The sequence below is a fragment of the Panthera leo genome, chromosome A2 (assembly GCF_018350215.1).
Source record: "Panthera leo isolate Ple1 chromosome A2, P.leo_Ple1_pat1.1, whole genome shotgun sequence".
Lineage (NCBI taxonomy): Eukaryota > Metazoa > Chordata > Mammalia > Carnivora > Felidae > Panthera > Panthera leo.
Window position 1 is genome coordinate 68,516,483 of NC_056680.1, and position 12,164 is coordinate 68,528,646.

Below are 12,164 nucleotides of genomic sequence, written 5' to 3' on the forward strand. Positions count from 1 at the left end.
AAACTACAGAAGTGAAAGATATGCACCTCACCTTCAGAAGGACAGGGGAATGAGTAGAAAAGCAAAGTTGAAGTGCCCTGGGTTCAGATTTCAACTCCACCCTTGGTTTAACTGTGGGCAAGATACTTATATGATTTTAGCTTCGGTTTCCTTACCTGTAAAATGGAGATATCTCATTTCTCATTCAAAGGGGCTTTTTGACAGTTAAATAATGTTTTATGTGAAGTTTCCATTTGGAAATTTACACACGGTACATTCTTACCAAATCAAATACTGTTAATACTTAGGAGTGTAGGACTTACATACTTTAACAGTTTAAGGAGATAACAATAGAAATATTATTGGGGCACCGGCTCAGTCGGTTAAGCATCCGGCTCTTGATTTCTGCTCAGGTCAGAGTCTCCCCACATTAGGCTATGTGCTGACCATGTAGAGCCTGCTTGGGCTTCTCTGTCTCCCTCTCTCTGTGTGGCCTCCCCTGTTCATGATCTCTCTCTTTCTCTCTCCTCTCTTTCTCTCTCTCTCTCAAAAATAAATAAACAAACATTATAAAAAACACTGGCTTCATAAAGAAACACACAGTAGCTGCCAAAGAATAGTGCTGACAGCCATTCTTTTTTTAAAAAGTTTATTTATTCACATTGAGAGAGGATATATGTGCGCATAAGTGGAGGAGGGGCAGAGAGACAGGGAGAGAGAGAATCCCAAGCAGGCTCCATGCTTTCAGTACAGCACCCAAACCAGGGCTCAAACCCACTAACCATGAGATCATGACCTGAGCCCAAATCAAAAGTCAGAGGTTCAACTGACCGAGTTTCAACTGACTGAGCCACCCAGGCGCCCCTCTGGCAGCCATTCTTGAAGGCCCCAGGATATCTAGAATGGACAGAGATAATAGGCAGGTAACCCTTACCTTAGACAGAGCAGGATCGCACACAAAATGTTGTTTGACTCCTTAGCTTCTGAAAAAAGATTTTGCTGCACAGAGCAAGAAAATGCTTATAGATTTTTATGGTCTTTAAATAAAATCAGGCTAGACTCACTTCTCACCTCTGCCTAGCAACGTCCAAATTTGAAAGCATTTTCCAGCCGCTATCAATTATTTAACAGAGGCATTGGGGGAACTATAGAAGAATAAACCTTCTCTCCAGATGCCTTTCTTGGACCAACAGACTTACCCAGCTGTGGGCTAGGTGACCAGAGGGTGAAGATGATTGGAAACGGCCATTAGTGTCTGCTACACACAACGACAAGAGAGGTTTTCACTTGGTTTGCGGTTGTTGGGATCATTTAGCGCAGTGTTCCATTTACTGGAGAAAAAAACCCAAGCTGAGACCGGCTGAGTTGGACAGTCACGCAGCTATGGAGTGGCAGAGCCAGGCCTGGAGCCCAGATCCTAGTCCAAAACTCTTTTTCCACCGCCCCACAGCTGCTGCTTTACAGTATTGAGGTTTTGGAATCTCACTCATTCAAATGCAAATGTTCTGTGTGCTTCTTTAATGGGACATTTTTTTTGTCTTACTTTGCTAACTAAGGTTTGCTGTATTGAGCAAATGAGTGTAGATCTAGAGGTGTTAAAATCATCAACCTCTTTTAAAGCCTCATTATTTTTCCTTTGCTTCTCTTTATGATGTGGAACACTGGCTTCTTTTTTTTCTTTCCAGCCCGAATTGGAGGCAGCAGTACATATAACTTGACTTACTTGTTCTACTGGCTGAGTAGTGAGAACGAGATTAATGAAATCAATGTAGCCCACAGGAAAGTCCTGCCCATCTCCACCCCAACCCCTCCTGTGGGAATTCTTCCAGGGGACTTGTTTGGGGAATGAGTTGCTATGAAACAGTGCTGCAGCTGGGCTCTGTGGGGGGTCTGGATGGTCTCATAAAAGCTAACCGTATCTGGACTTTGAGAAGGTTAGAGATGTTCTGTGCCATCCAATATTACACACCGGCATAAGTCATGACCAACATAAACCTTTAAAAAAGTCTCCCATTCATCCATCCATTATTTATTGAAGCCATACTATATGCCAGATATTCTGTTTGGTTCTGGAGATGTGCTTTGATGGAATCACACCTTTTGAGAGAGGGCAAAGAAAGAACACAAAAGGCTGCAGCTACCTAGTGGAAGGGAAAAGACAGGAGAAAGGACGAAGGGTGATAATCAGTACCATTATGTCTATAGAGACAAGTGAACAAGTAATTATAATGCAATGTGATAGGGGTAAGATGAAGTTCAGCTGTTGACACACCAGAGTGGCCTACCCCCATCTTCCACGGTCATGAAGGGTTTTTGGACGATGTGATATTTAAGCACAAATCTAAAGAATAAAAGAGGTTGTACAGGTGAAAAGTAGAACAGAGGATGCTCTTGGAAGAGGAAATTGTATGTGGAAAGATTCTGAAGCATCACAGAACACAGGGAAGCACAGGTGAACACTGGGTCTGGGGCACAAATGAACAAGGGTAGGACCAGTGAAGGGGGAGGTGTGAGAATATAGAGGAGTCGTTTGAAGGACCTTGAAAGCCATGCGGTGGCTCTTCCCGTCTTTGCCCCAGGACTTTGCCTGTGACAATTGCACCTCTGGAAGAGCAGTGTGACACCACTTATCCCCATAAGCCTGGCCTAATCTTTGGGATTTGTGGAAACAATATAAAAGGAATAGTGCAGGTGAGGTCAGAGGACGGGGTATGTACCTGGCCACTCAGAAGTCATTGAGTGGAGGGACATAGCTTGCGACTGAGTCATGTCCTGTACCTTAGAGCTAGAGCAAGTTGGAAACCTAGGTAGGACTAGCTTCAGCTAATGGAAATAGATTGCAAGTAACAATAGGTGAAGCACAATAGAAGTGTATTTTCCTCTCCTGTGGCAGTAGTCTGCTTAGGGGTGGTCTAGGGCTGGTGTGGCAGCTCTGCGATGTCATCTACCTCCTTTGCTTCTGAAGCGCCCCTTCCAACATGTGGTTTCCATACTGTGGCTACCGAAGCTAGAGCCGTCACGTCCGCTTTCTTGTGTAACTGTGAGCGGAGCAACTGACAGTCCCTTCCACAAGGGCCAATGCTTCTTCCTGTTTCTCCCCAGGTCAGTCAAGTTCTTGGATTTTGGAGCAGTTTCTGTGTGCTTCTTATTGGACTTCTCAGCCTTGCTCTATGGCACTATGGAAATTTCTATCACTACCACCTTCATTAAGTAACTATTGTGGGCTTAGCAGTTGCCTACTATTTTTCCGAATGCTATTATAGGTTTTGATCTTTTAAAAAATTATTTTTTAGCTTTTAATGTTTAAGTAATTTTAGACTTCAAAAAAGTTGGTAAAAATATTACAAAGAGTTCGCATATTCTTTTCTCCCAGCTTCCTAAAATGTCGATGTCACGCATAACCATAGTATAATGATTCAAATCAAGAACTCAAATTGGCAGAATACTATTAATATCTCTATACACCATATTCAAATGTCAGATTCCCACTGAGGTTCCTCTTGGTTCAGGATCCAGCCCAGACTGCACAATGCATTTGGTTGTCATGTTCCCTCAGTCTCCTCCAACGTCACTTTTGTGCTTTCTAAATGCACGGCATCAGAAGACATATGATAATCTATATTTAACTTTGATCTTTTGGCTAAGGTAGTCTCCCAAATGTCTCCATATAAAGTCACTATTTTCCCTCTGCAATTATTAAGTATCTTCTGGGGAGATAAACTGACCCCTGCAAATATCCTCTTTCTCATCACATTCACCTCCCCCCCCCCCCCCCGATTTTAGCCCTTACTGATGACTTTGGCCTAAAGCAATTACCACCGTGTATTTGTCAAAGGGTCATTTTTGTTTTTAACTTTACAAGTGCCATATGGGTACGCAATCTGCAGTGGGACTTGAGCAAGTCAAGGAGTTAATTCTCCTCAAGCCATTAAACCCTTAGGTGGTGTTGGATGCTTTGCCCACTATAGATCACTCCCTGGCTGTCGTATGAAAGCCAGTCACTGGACACAGTACCTAGTAGTCCAGGTAGTCACTCCCTGCTTATCTCTGATCTTCTGTTTGTTGGTTTGCTTGTTTGTTTTTCCTTCTCTTCCTCTTTTGATTCTAGAATCCAACCTTTATTACTAGAGTAAATCTGTATCTGAAGTCCCAGGCTTCCCATCGTTTTGGCTCAGTACTCCATTGTCTCTCTTTGGTTTGTTAAACTTGACCTCCTTCTTAACTTTCAACTCTGTTCAGTCCTCTGAATTTGGAGTCCAAATTCACCATCATAGCCTTCACCACGCATTCCTTCTTCTCAGTCCAGCTCTGTGAATCCCCACACATTTGCTGAGGCGTTTCCTAATGCTTTGCCTCCGGGGGAGTAACAGCCTACATTGGACAGATTGTTTAACTGCTTGGGAATTTACTGGACACAGTCAAATTGGATAAGTAACAATTGTGTCGTTAAAAAACTATGCTATAGTTCACTGATTATCATCAAGAGGAATAATAGGGAGTTAGGGTAGTAGAGGCAAGTCCCACTAAAAATCTCCTTGGAGAGTTGGGCATAATATTTTTATGTTTATCAAAAGTTCATGAATTAAAAAAAAAAAGAGTTGAGAAGCAGTGTCTTAGCACAAACTAAGCTATTTTCAAAATTTGGATATGAGTATAAATGAGAAATAGGATTGGTGTTAGGGAGTCAAGCTAGTCTCAGCAGCTGCATAGAGGAAAGGAAGGAAAATGACAACAACAGTACTTTTAAAAACTGAGCACTTACTATGCACCAGGCACCATGCTGGCTTCTTCGCAAACACTAACTCCTTTAATTTCCACAACAGCCCTGTGAATTAACAACAGTTAATGTCCCCATTTTAGATTGATGGTTTAGAGTGGTGACGTAAGCAAGAAGCACTCAGGCAGTCAGTGGAAGACGCAATACACTGTCCCAGACCTTGTGCTCAGAGCCCACGTCTGGATCATTACCAACCATGCCAGGCCGGGTGTGAAATCAGAGATAGGTTTGGGCTGACACTTGGGCTGCCTGCCTGGCATGTACCATGTTGAGAAATGTAAGCAATGGGCTTCCTTTGTCAGCGCTGCTGGGCTGGAATTGATGAAGACCGAGTGCTGACGATCCAAGTTCATGGTGGTTACAAGGGTGTTCCTACTGATCACCTGAACTCATGCATCTGTCGTAGAATCGCTTCTCCACATGAACACTGTTCTTCCACCATGGGCACTCTCTGTCTTCCTGCCAATAACCCACCTTGGCTCCCATGGCGATGGAGGTATCACAGGGATGCCACGTAGCTTCCTTCTCATCCCATGAGTAAGTCTACCTTTACGATCCTGGTCACTCACACACAGATTCACTCAGGACATGAAGCACAAGGAGTACCTTACAGAGTGAGGGGGGATCACCCCACGTTAGCGAAGGCAAGGAAAGGACAAAAAAGGCTACAGCTACCAAGGGGAAGAGAGTAGAGGAAGGACCAAGGCTGATAATCAGTACCAACATGGTCATACTTTTTCTTAAAATGTTGAAATATTTCCAACTGGTTGGCAAACGGTCACTGCTTCAAGCCCAGCCCCTTCACAACGCCCCCGTCAATCCCACCACCTCCTCTTTCCAGCAAAAGAAAGTTAATGTCTGTTTAGGGTTTTCTTTGTTTTGTGTGTGTGTGTGTGTGTGGTTTTTTTTTTTGTTTTGTATTTTTAGAGAGAGAGAGTGTGTGTGTGAGTAGGGGAAAAAGAAGGGGGCAGAGGGAGAGAGGGAGAGAGAATCTTAAGCAGGCTCCAAACTCAGCCCAGAGCCCACCGCGGGGCTCAATCTCAAGACTCAAGGATCATGACGAGCCAAAATCAAGAATCAGACACTCAACTCACTGAGCCACCCAGGCACCCGAATGTCTATTTGGTTTTAATGATTTGTATCTATACCCTAGGCAGTGGATAAATTTTTTAAATATTAGCCCTTAAAAGAACTAATAGTGAAAATGTGGCATAAGTACAGATCTATGTTTCACTGTTTTACTCCAGAGAAGAATTTCCATGAGGCACTATCTCTCTCTCTATGGAAATACTGTTTTGGTATCTTTTATCATTTAGGTCTGATACTGAAGATTCTGCTTTCTCTTTCCCTCCTTGGCCGAAACACCCAACAGAGAGAACTGTCAATGCAAATTCCCCTTAGCCATTCAACAGGGCTTTCTCTTTAGGAACTTCATCCTCTCAGGATGAGAAGCACTGAAGAGCCCAAGACCTCTTCTCCAGAGTGGCATTACAATGTCCCAGGAGTGGGTGGCTGGGTGGCTTAGTTGGTTAAGCATCAGACTTCGGCTCAGGTCATGATCTCATGGCTCTGGGTTCGAGCCTCTAGTCGGGTTCTGTGCTGACATCTTGGAGCCTGCTTCGGGTTCTGTCTTGGTCTCTCTCTCTCTCTCTCTCTCTCTCTCTCTGTCCCTCCCTTGCCTGTGTGTTCTCTCTCTCTCTCTCTCTCTCTCTCTCTAATATAAAAACAAACATAAAAAATAATTTTAAAAAAAGATCTAGAATGTCTTGGTATTTATCCAATGAAAGAGGAGGAAGAGGCTTATAAATTCTTAGTTCCTGTGTGGCTCCTTTTCTGATATTAACAGCTTGTGTATAAAAAGCACGGTTTGCCACCAAACTGATTGAAAAGGCATTCCAATGCATCTTGCAAAGGAGATTAAATGATAGGCTCAAAACTCAGACCACTACTTCTCTAAAGTCCCTTCATCCAATCCCCAATGTCTTTGTGCCCTAGAGCTGCTCTCCTGTGACAAACTCCACCAGCCCCTGAAGCCCCTCAAACCCCCTACTTTCTCTTCTCATTCCATGGCCTTATTTTGTAGTGCCCCTCCCCCCTCTTAGTTCCCCCTTTGTCTCAGGTCTACTTTCTCCTCATTTCTCCCTTTTTTTGGCCATTCATCATCAAAAAAGATTCACAAGTTGTGTGATAGAGGCACTGTATTACAATGAAGAACACACACATGCACAGAAATCATGCTCTGTCTGGTTTCACAGAAAGGGACATACCAACAGAGTCGGTCCTTATGGGTCCCTGTTGCTTTGAGAAGATTCAGGAAGCTTTCTTAAAAGTCAAAACTTCTAAAATGTCTGTTTTTATGCATTGAAGAAGCTTCAAGTTGAGTGTCCTGAATTATTATTGCCTAGAAAATGTCGGTGGTGTGTAGTTACTAGGAGGGGCAATGGATAAGGGAGGAGGCACAGCTGGTGTCATTAAGTAAGTCATCCAAGCAAACGTACTTCCTGTGAGTAACACAAATTAACTAGTGTTGGGTCGGGAATTAAGGTGATAAGGAAATGGTCTTAGAGCCTCAGACCCAACCTACAACTTTTGCAGTCTGTGCCCTTCGCTTGGGTGACTTACCATTCTAGTTTCAGCAACACCTGGATCCTTGCTCACGGTCTCTTTCTTGTACCTGTCTTCTGTTTGAATTTTCCATACAATATTTTAACTCTTAAATGAAATTTAAAAAAGAAAAGAAAAGAAAAGAAAAGAAAAGAAAAGAAAAGAAAAGAAAAGAAAAGAAAAGAAAAGAAAAGAAAAAAGAAAAGAAAAGTCACCTGTAATCTTAGCTCACTAAAAGAACTGTGTTAACTTTTCAGGGTCCTTAACTTTTTATGGACAGACACTAAGATTTTTTAGTATTTGTCCGCAATCATATAAACAATTGTAGCCATAGGCTTCCAATATTATCTCAAATATTTTTCATGGTATTACATTGTCTTGCAAATTATCATTTTAATAACTAAGTATGACATTGTGCTACTATGCCCCAATTTCCTTAACCATCTCCCTATTGTTGGATATTTGGTTTGTTTTCATTATTTTACAGTAGCGGATAGTCTTGCAATTAATACTTACATGGACCTAGATTTTTCTCCTTTCTACGATTTCCTAAGGATAAATTTCTAGACACTAGAATACTGGTCTAAATTATATGAATGTGCTCACAGCCACTTAACTTTCCACTAGGTGCCAATTTATACCATTTGCTTTATTATACGTATGCATTCTACTTGTATATGTTACCAAATCTTCTATTGCATGTCTATTTTAATCTTACTTTTGCTTTAAAAAATCTTACATTTTTATTTAATTGAATCTGTTACTTTTTTCTCTCAATGCTTCATATATATCATCACTTCAAGCTCTAACAAGTTCTGCCTCTTTGGTAACTCATCTATGTGTTCCCTAATATTTTGTTCTTTGATGTATCCAGAGATTATTTAAACATGGTTATATTTTAGGGTTTTTCTTCCAAAACACTGTCTAATTTTAACCTAATATTACTGAGTTTTTTGCTATTTCCCACTCATTATCCAACATGGTTTTAATCCCACACTAACCCAGCTAAATTTCTAGGCTTTCTATACTTTTCCACTCCTAAGTTTTCCTTTTCTCATCCATATTTCCTTGCGTTAAACATGAAATGTTATAGTATGTTTTGATATCTGGCATAGGTGCTTATTTCTCGTTATATTTTTTTGTGAAATATTCACTCCCATGCCACTTAGGCAATTTCTTTTCATCACACCCTAAACAAGACCAGCACTGTGATTATCCCACCACTGAAATAAACGCAAATCCCATTCTTTCTCTTTACCCTCTTTTTTTATTCCAAGTAGCACTGATCTTTGTATCATTGGGAGTACTTATCCTAGTTTCTCAGTCATCTTGGCTGCGCAAAATGATTGGTCATTTTATAATAGTACCATCAACTTTTCGTTTTTCTTACTCGCTTGTCTTTCCACTAACGCCCGTGCTGCCAACTCAACTCTAGTGGAACCAGTCTGTCCTCAGTTTCTCCTCCTCTGCTGCCTGCTGCAGCTAGGTTGAAATCAAGTGACTGCTGATTGACATGACAAATTGGTGTTGAGTGTTTGGGATTTGTGTAGGGGTGATAGCAGATTGGAGTTGGCAGATGTAGGTGAAGCTTTGACAAAGAAAATATGATGCATTCTCACATCTACAACTTTCTTTTAGTCAGTGTTAAAAATTCTAGATCCAATTATCAGAGGCATGTCAGTCACCAACTAGGAAATTGCAGGCCTTGGGAACAGGGCATGTAAGAACAAATTTGCTTTTTGAAAGTAAAATTAGTTAACATGGGAAACAGGAAACTACAGAAGGAAAAAGAGAGAGGGGGAGGGAGAAAGACTGGGGCAGAGACAGAAAGAGAGAGAGAGAGACTTGAGGATTCTTATCCCCCCCCCCCCCCCCCAAAGAAACCAATCTGCTAGAGTTCTTACATTTTCTTTTTCAAGCTTGGCAGAAATCCTTCACAGAAGCAATGACCTGAACTTGCAGAAGAGGGAGCTACAGCTCAGAGAAGTTAAACAAACTCAAGAGAATGTTACCAGTGGTGGAAGCGGGATCCCAGCCCAGATCTGTGCAGCCTGTAGCTGTGGAAATTTAGATCTTGTTGAATGAATGTCTGCTGGTTCCAGTTCCTCGTGCCTGATGTCCAAACCCATGAATCTACCTACCTACCACCCCCACCAGCCTGTGAGTGTCATATAGGCACCTCAAACTTTATAGACGTGCCCCGGACTTCTCCTTCTGGTCCAGGGTCTGCTCTCTCAGTGAATGTTCCACCATCCACCCAAATGTTAGGATCCTGGACCTCAGTTCTTCCTCCCAGGGGCCCCGCTGCTGCCATCATGGCCATCTGGACTCTCCATCTCTCCTCTTACCTTCCTCCTGTCCGTTCTCTTCAAAAAGCTCATTTTATCTGCTGTTTAAAATAACGGAATGGCTTTCTATTTGAGAGGGAAAAGATGGCATAAAGTTAAAAATCCTTCCACGGCCTACACATCCCAGCATGATCTGGCCCCTCACCGTCCCTGCAGCCCCATCTCTCACGTTCCTGGCTCTGCACACATGTCCATCACAGACGGCCTTTTCACACTACCTCAAATCTGCCCTATTCCTTCCAGCCTCAGATTCAGGGCATTTGAATAATTAAAGACCAACCCCCCACCCCCACCCCCACCCCGTTTTGGTTTTCCCCAGGTACTTAGCGTCTTCTCACCTATTTTAGAACTCATTTATGACATCATTGCTAATTGTCTCTCTCCCTAATCTAGAATATAATAGCTCCACTGAGCAGAGGCTAACACCCATTTCATTGGCTGGTACCCAAAGCAATGTCTGGTACATACCACTTAACACATTGCTGTTGAATAAATTGTTTCATCCACTTTTATGTGTGGCATTTACATGAATAAAGTACCTAGCCACTAGATTTCTGGACACCACGTATCCACGTACCTACAAGAGAACGGGCATATGTTGGGTGATAGAATCAAGGTCAGCAGCTATCAGACTAATAAGCAGTGCAGTTTAATAAGGATTGAATAAAAAGCCTGCCTTTGGGTGCAAAAAGTAGGGGGAAATCAAGATTATAAGGTGAAATGACATGATAGAAGGGATTATGAAAAATAGGATTTGTTTGAAGGTTGCTGTTGTCGCTGTTCCTATTTTGTGTTTGTTAACATCCAGCTTTGGTGTGGTACATTTGTTAAAAATCAATGAACACAGTGTTGATACATTATTATTTTTTTATTTTTAATCTTTGTTTATTTTGAAAGAGAGAAAGAGAGATAGTACTAGTGGAGGAGGGGAAGAGAGAGGGGGAGACAGGTGATCCCAAGCAGGTTCCATGCTGTGAGCACAGAGCCCGATGGGTGGTTCGAACCCATGAACTGTGAGATCATGACCTAAGTTGAGATCAAAAGTCAGCTGCTTAACCGACTAAGCCACCCAGGTGCCCCAATACATTATTATTAATTGACATCTGTACTTTACATTAGGGTTCACTCTGTGTTGCACAGTTTTTTTCGGTTTTGACAACGCACAATGCATGTGCCCACCATCATAGTATCATACAGAATAGTTTCACTGCCCTGAAAACTCCCTGTGCTTCACCTATTCTACCCTCCTCCCTCCCCCCAGCTCCTGGCAACCACTGATCTTTTTACTGTTTCTATAGTTTTTTCCAAAATGGCATGTAGTTAGAATCATATAGTATGGAGTCTTTTCAAATCGGTGGCTTTTCCTCTTAATTGAGACATAAGTGACATATAACCTTGTATTTGTTTTATATGTACAATACAGTTATTTGATATATGTGAAATGATCACCAAAATAAGTTTAGTTAACATCCATCATCACTTATAGTTACACTTTTTTTTTTCTTGTGATGAGAACTTTAATATCTCTCAGCAACTTTCAAGTATACAACACAGTGTTGTTAACTATATAGTCAGCATGCTGTACATGACATCCCCAGGACTACTGTTCTTTTTGGCTACATTCACCCATTTTTGCCTATTCCCCAGCCCCTGCTTCTGGTAACCACCCAAATTGGCTTCTTTTATATAATAATGTGCACTTAAGATTTCTCCATATTTTTTTGTAGCTTGATAGCTCTTTTATTATTATTATTATTATTATTATTATTACTGAATAAATTTCCATTGTATTGAAAGTACTACCATTTGTTTATCCATTTACCTACTGAAGGGCATCTTGGTTCCTTCCAATTTGGGACCGTTAAGAATTAGGTTTATTTTTGGTTAATAAAAAACGCGTGAGGATCAATCACATGGCTGTTAATACAGCTCTGTAAGTGCTAGCCCATCATAGACTACCAGTAGACATGCCTGCACACAGAGGTTCTGCTCTTCTCTACAGAATTCAGCCCTGCTATTTGATGCTTTCCATCATTGTTTATCAAGGAATGAATGTGTTAAATCCTGAGCCCAATATTTCTTGATAAACTAGCACATTCAGGGAAAAAGCAGTGAAGACAATTGAAGGATTCAAAGTCCTTTGAGGAAACACTGAGGGTACTGAGGATATTTTCACTGAACAAGAGAGAACTCAGAGACGCTGACAAGCATCCTCAGTAATGCCAAAGGCAGTCATAGGGAAGAGTGGGTAATCTTGTTGTGTAGGACCAAGAGAAATAGACCTAGGAGCAAAGGGTAAAGTTAGCATTGGGATGGGTTCCAGGGTTTGAGAGAATGCTGAGTATTCCCACCCATTTTATTGTAGACCTCCCCTAGCTCTTACCATCAAGGAGCAAGGAGAGTGGCCACCTGACAATCTAGTCTCAAAGTATCCCATCCCTGATAAATCCTTAACT

The 12,164-nt window shown here is 41.8% G+C and overlaps 1 long non-coding RNA gene across 5 annotated transcripts in view; it reads right to left on the reverse strand.

The window, feature by feature from the left end:
* LOC122205590 overlaps positions 1-9,987 on the reverse strand; it is a 29,429-nt gene extending 19,442 nt beyond the window's left edge. For 2 of the 5 annotated variants that reach the window (XR_006196156.1, XR_006196155.1), the window contains exons 1-6: positions 9,878-9,987; positions 9,709-9,774; positions 9,265-9,417; positions 7,379-7,468; positions 4,742-4,804; positions 1,179-1,310 (exon numbers count right to left, since the gene is read on the reverse strand). This is a non-coding gene — a long non-coding RNA (uncharacterized LOC122205590). The other 3 variants (XR_006196152.1, XR_006196162.1, XR_006196159.1) reach the window with 3 other exon arrangements.
* Between the last annotated feature and the right edge of the window lie 2,177 nt (positions 9,988-12,164).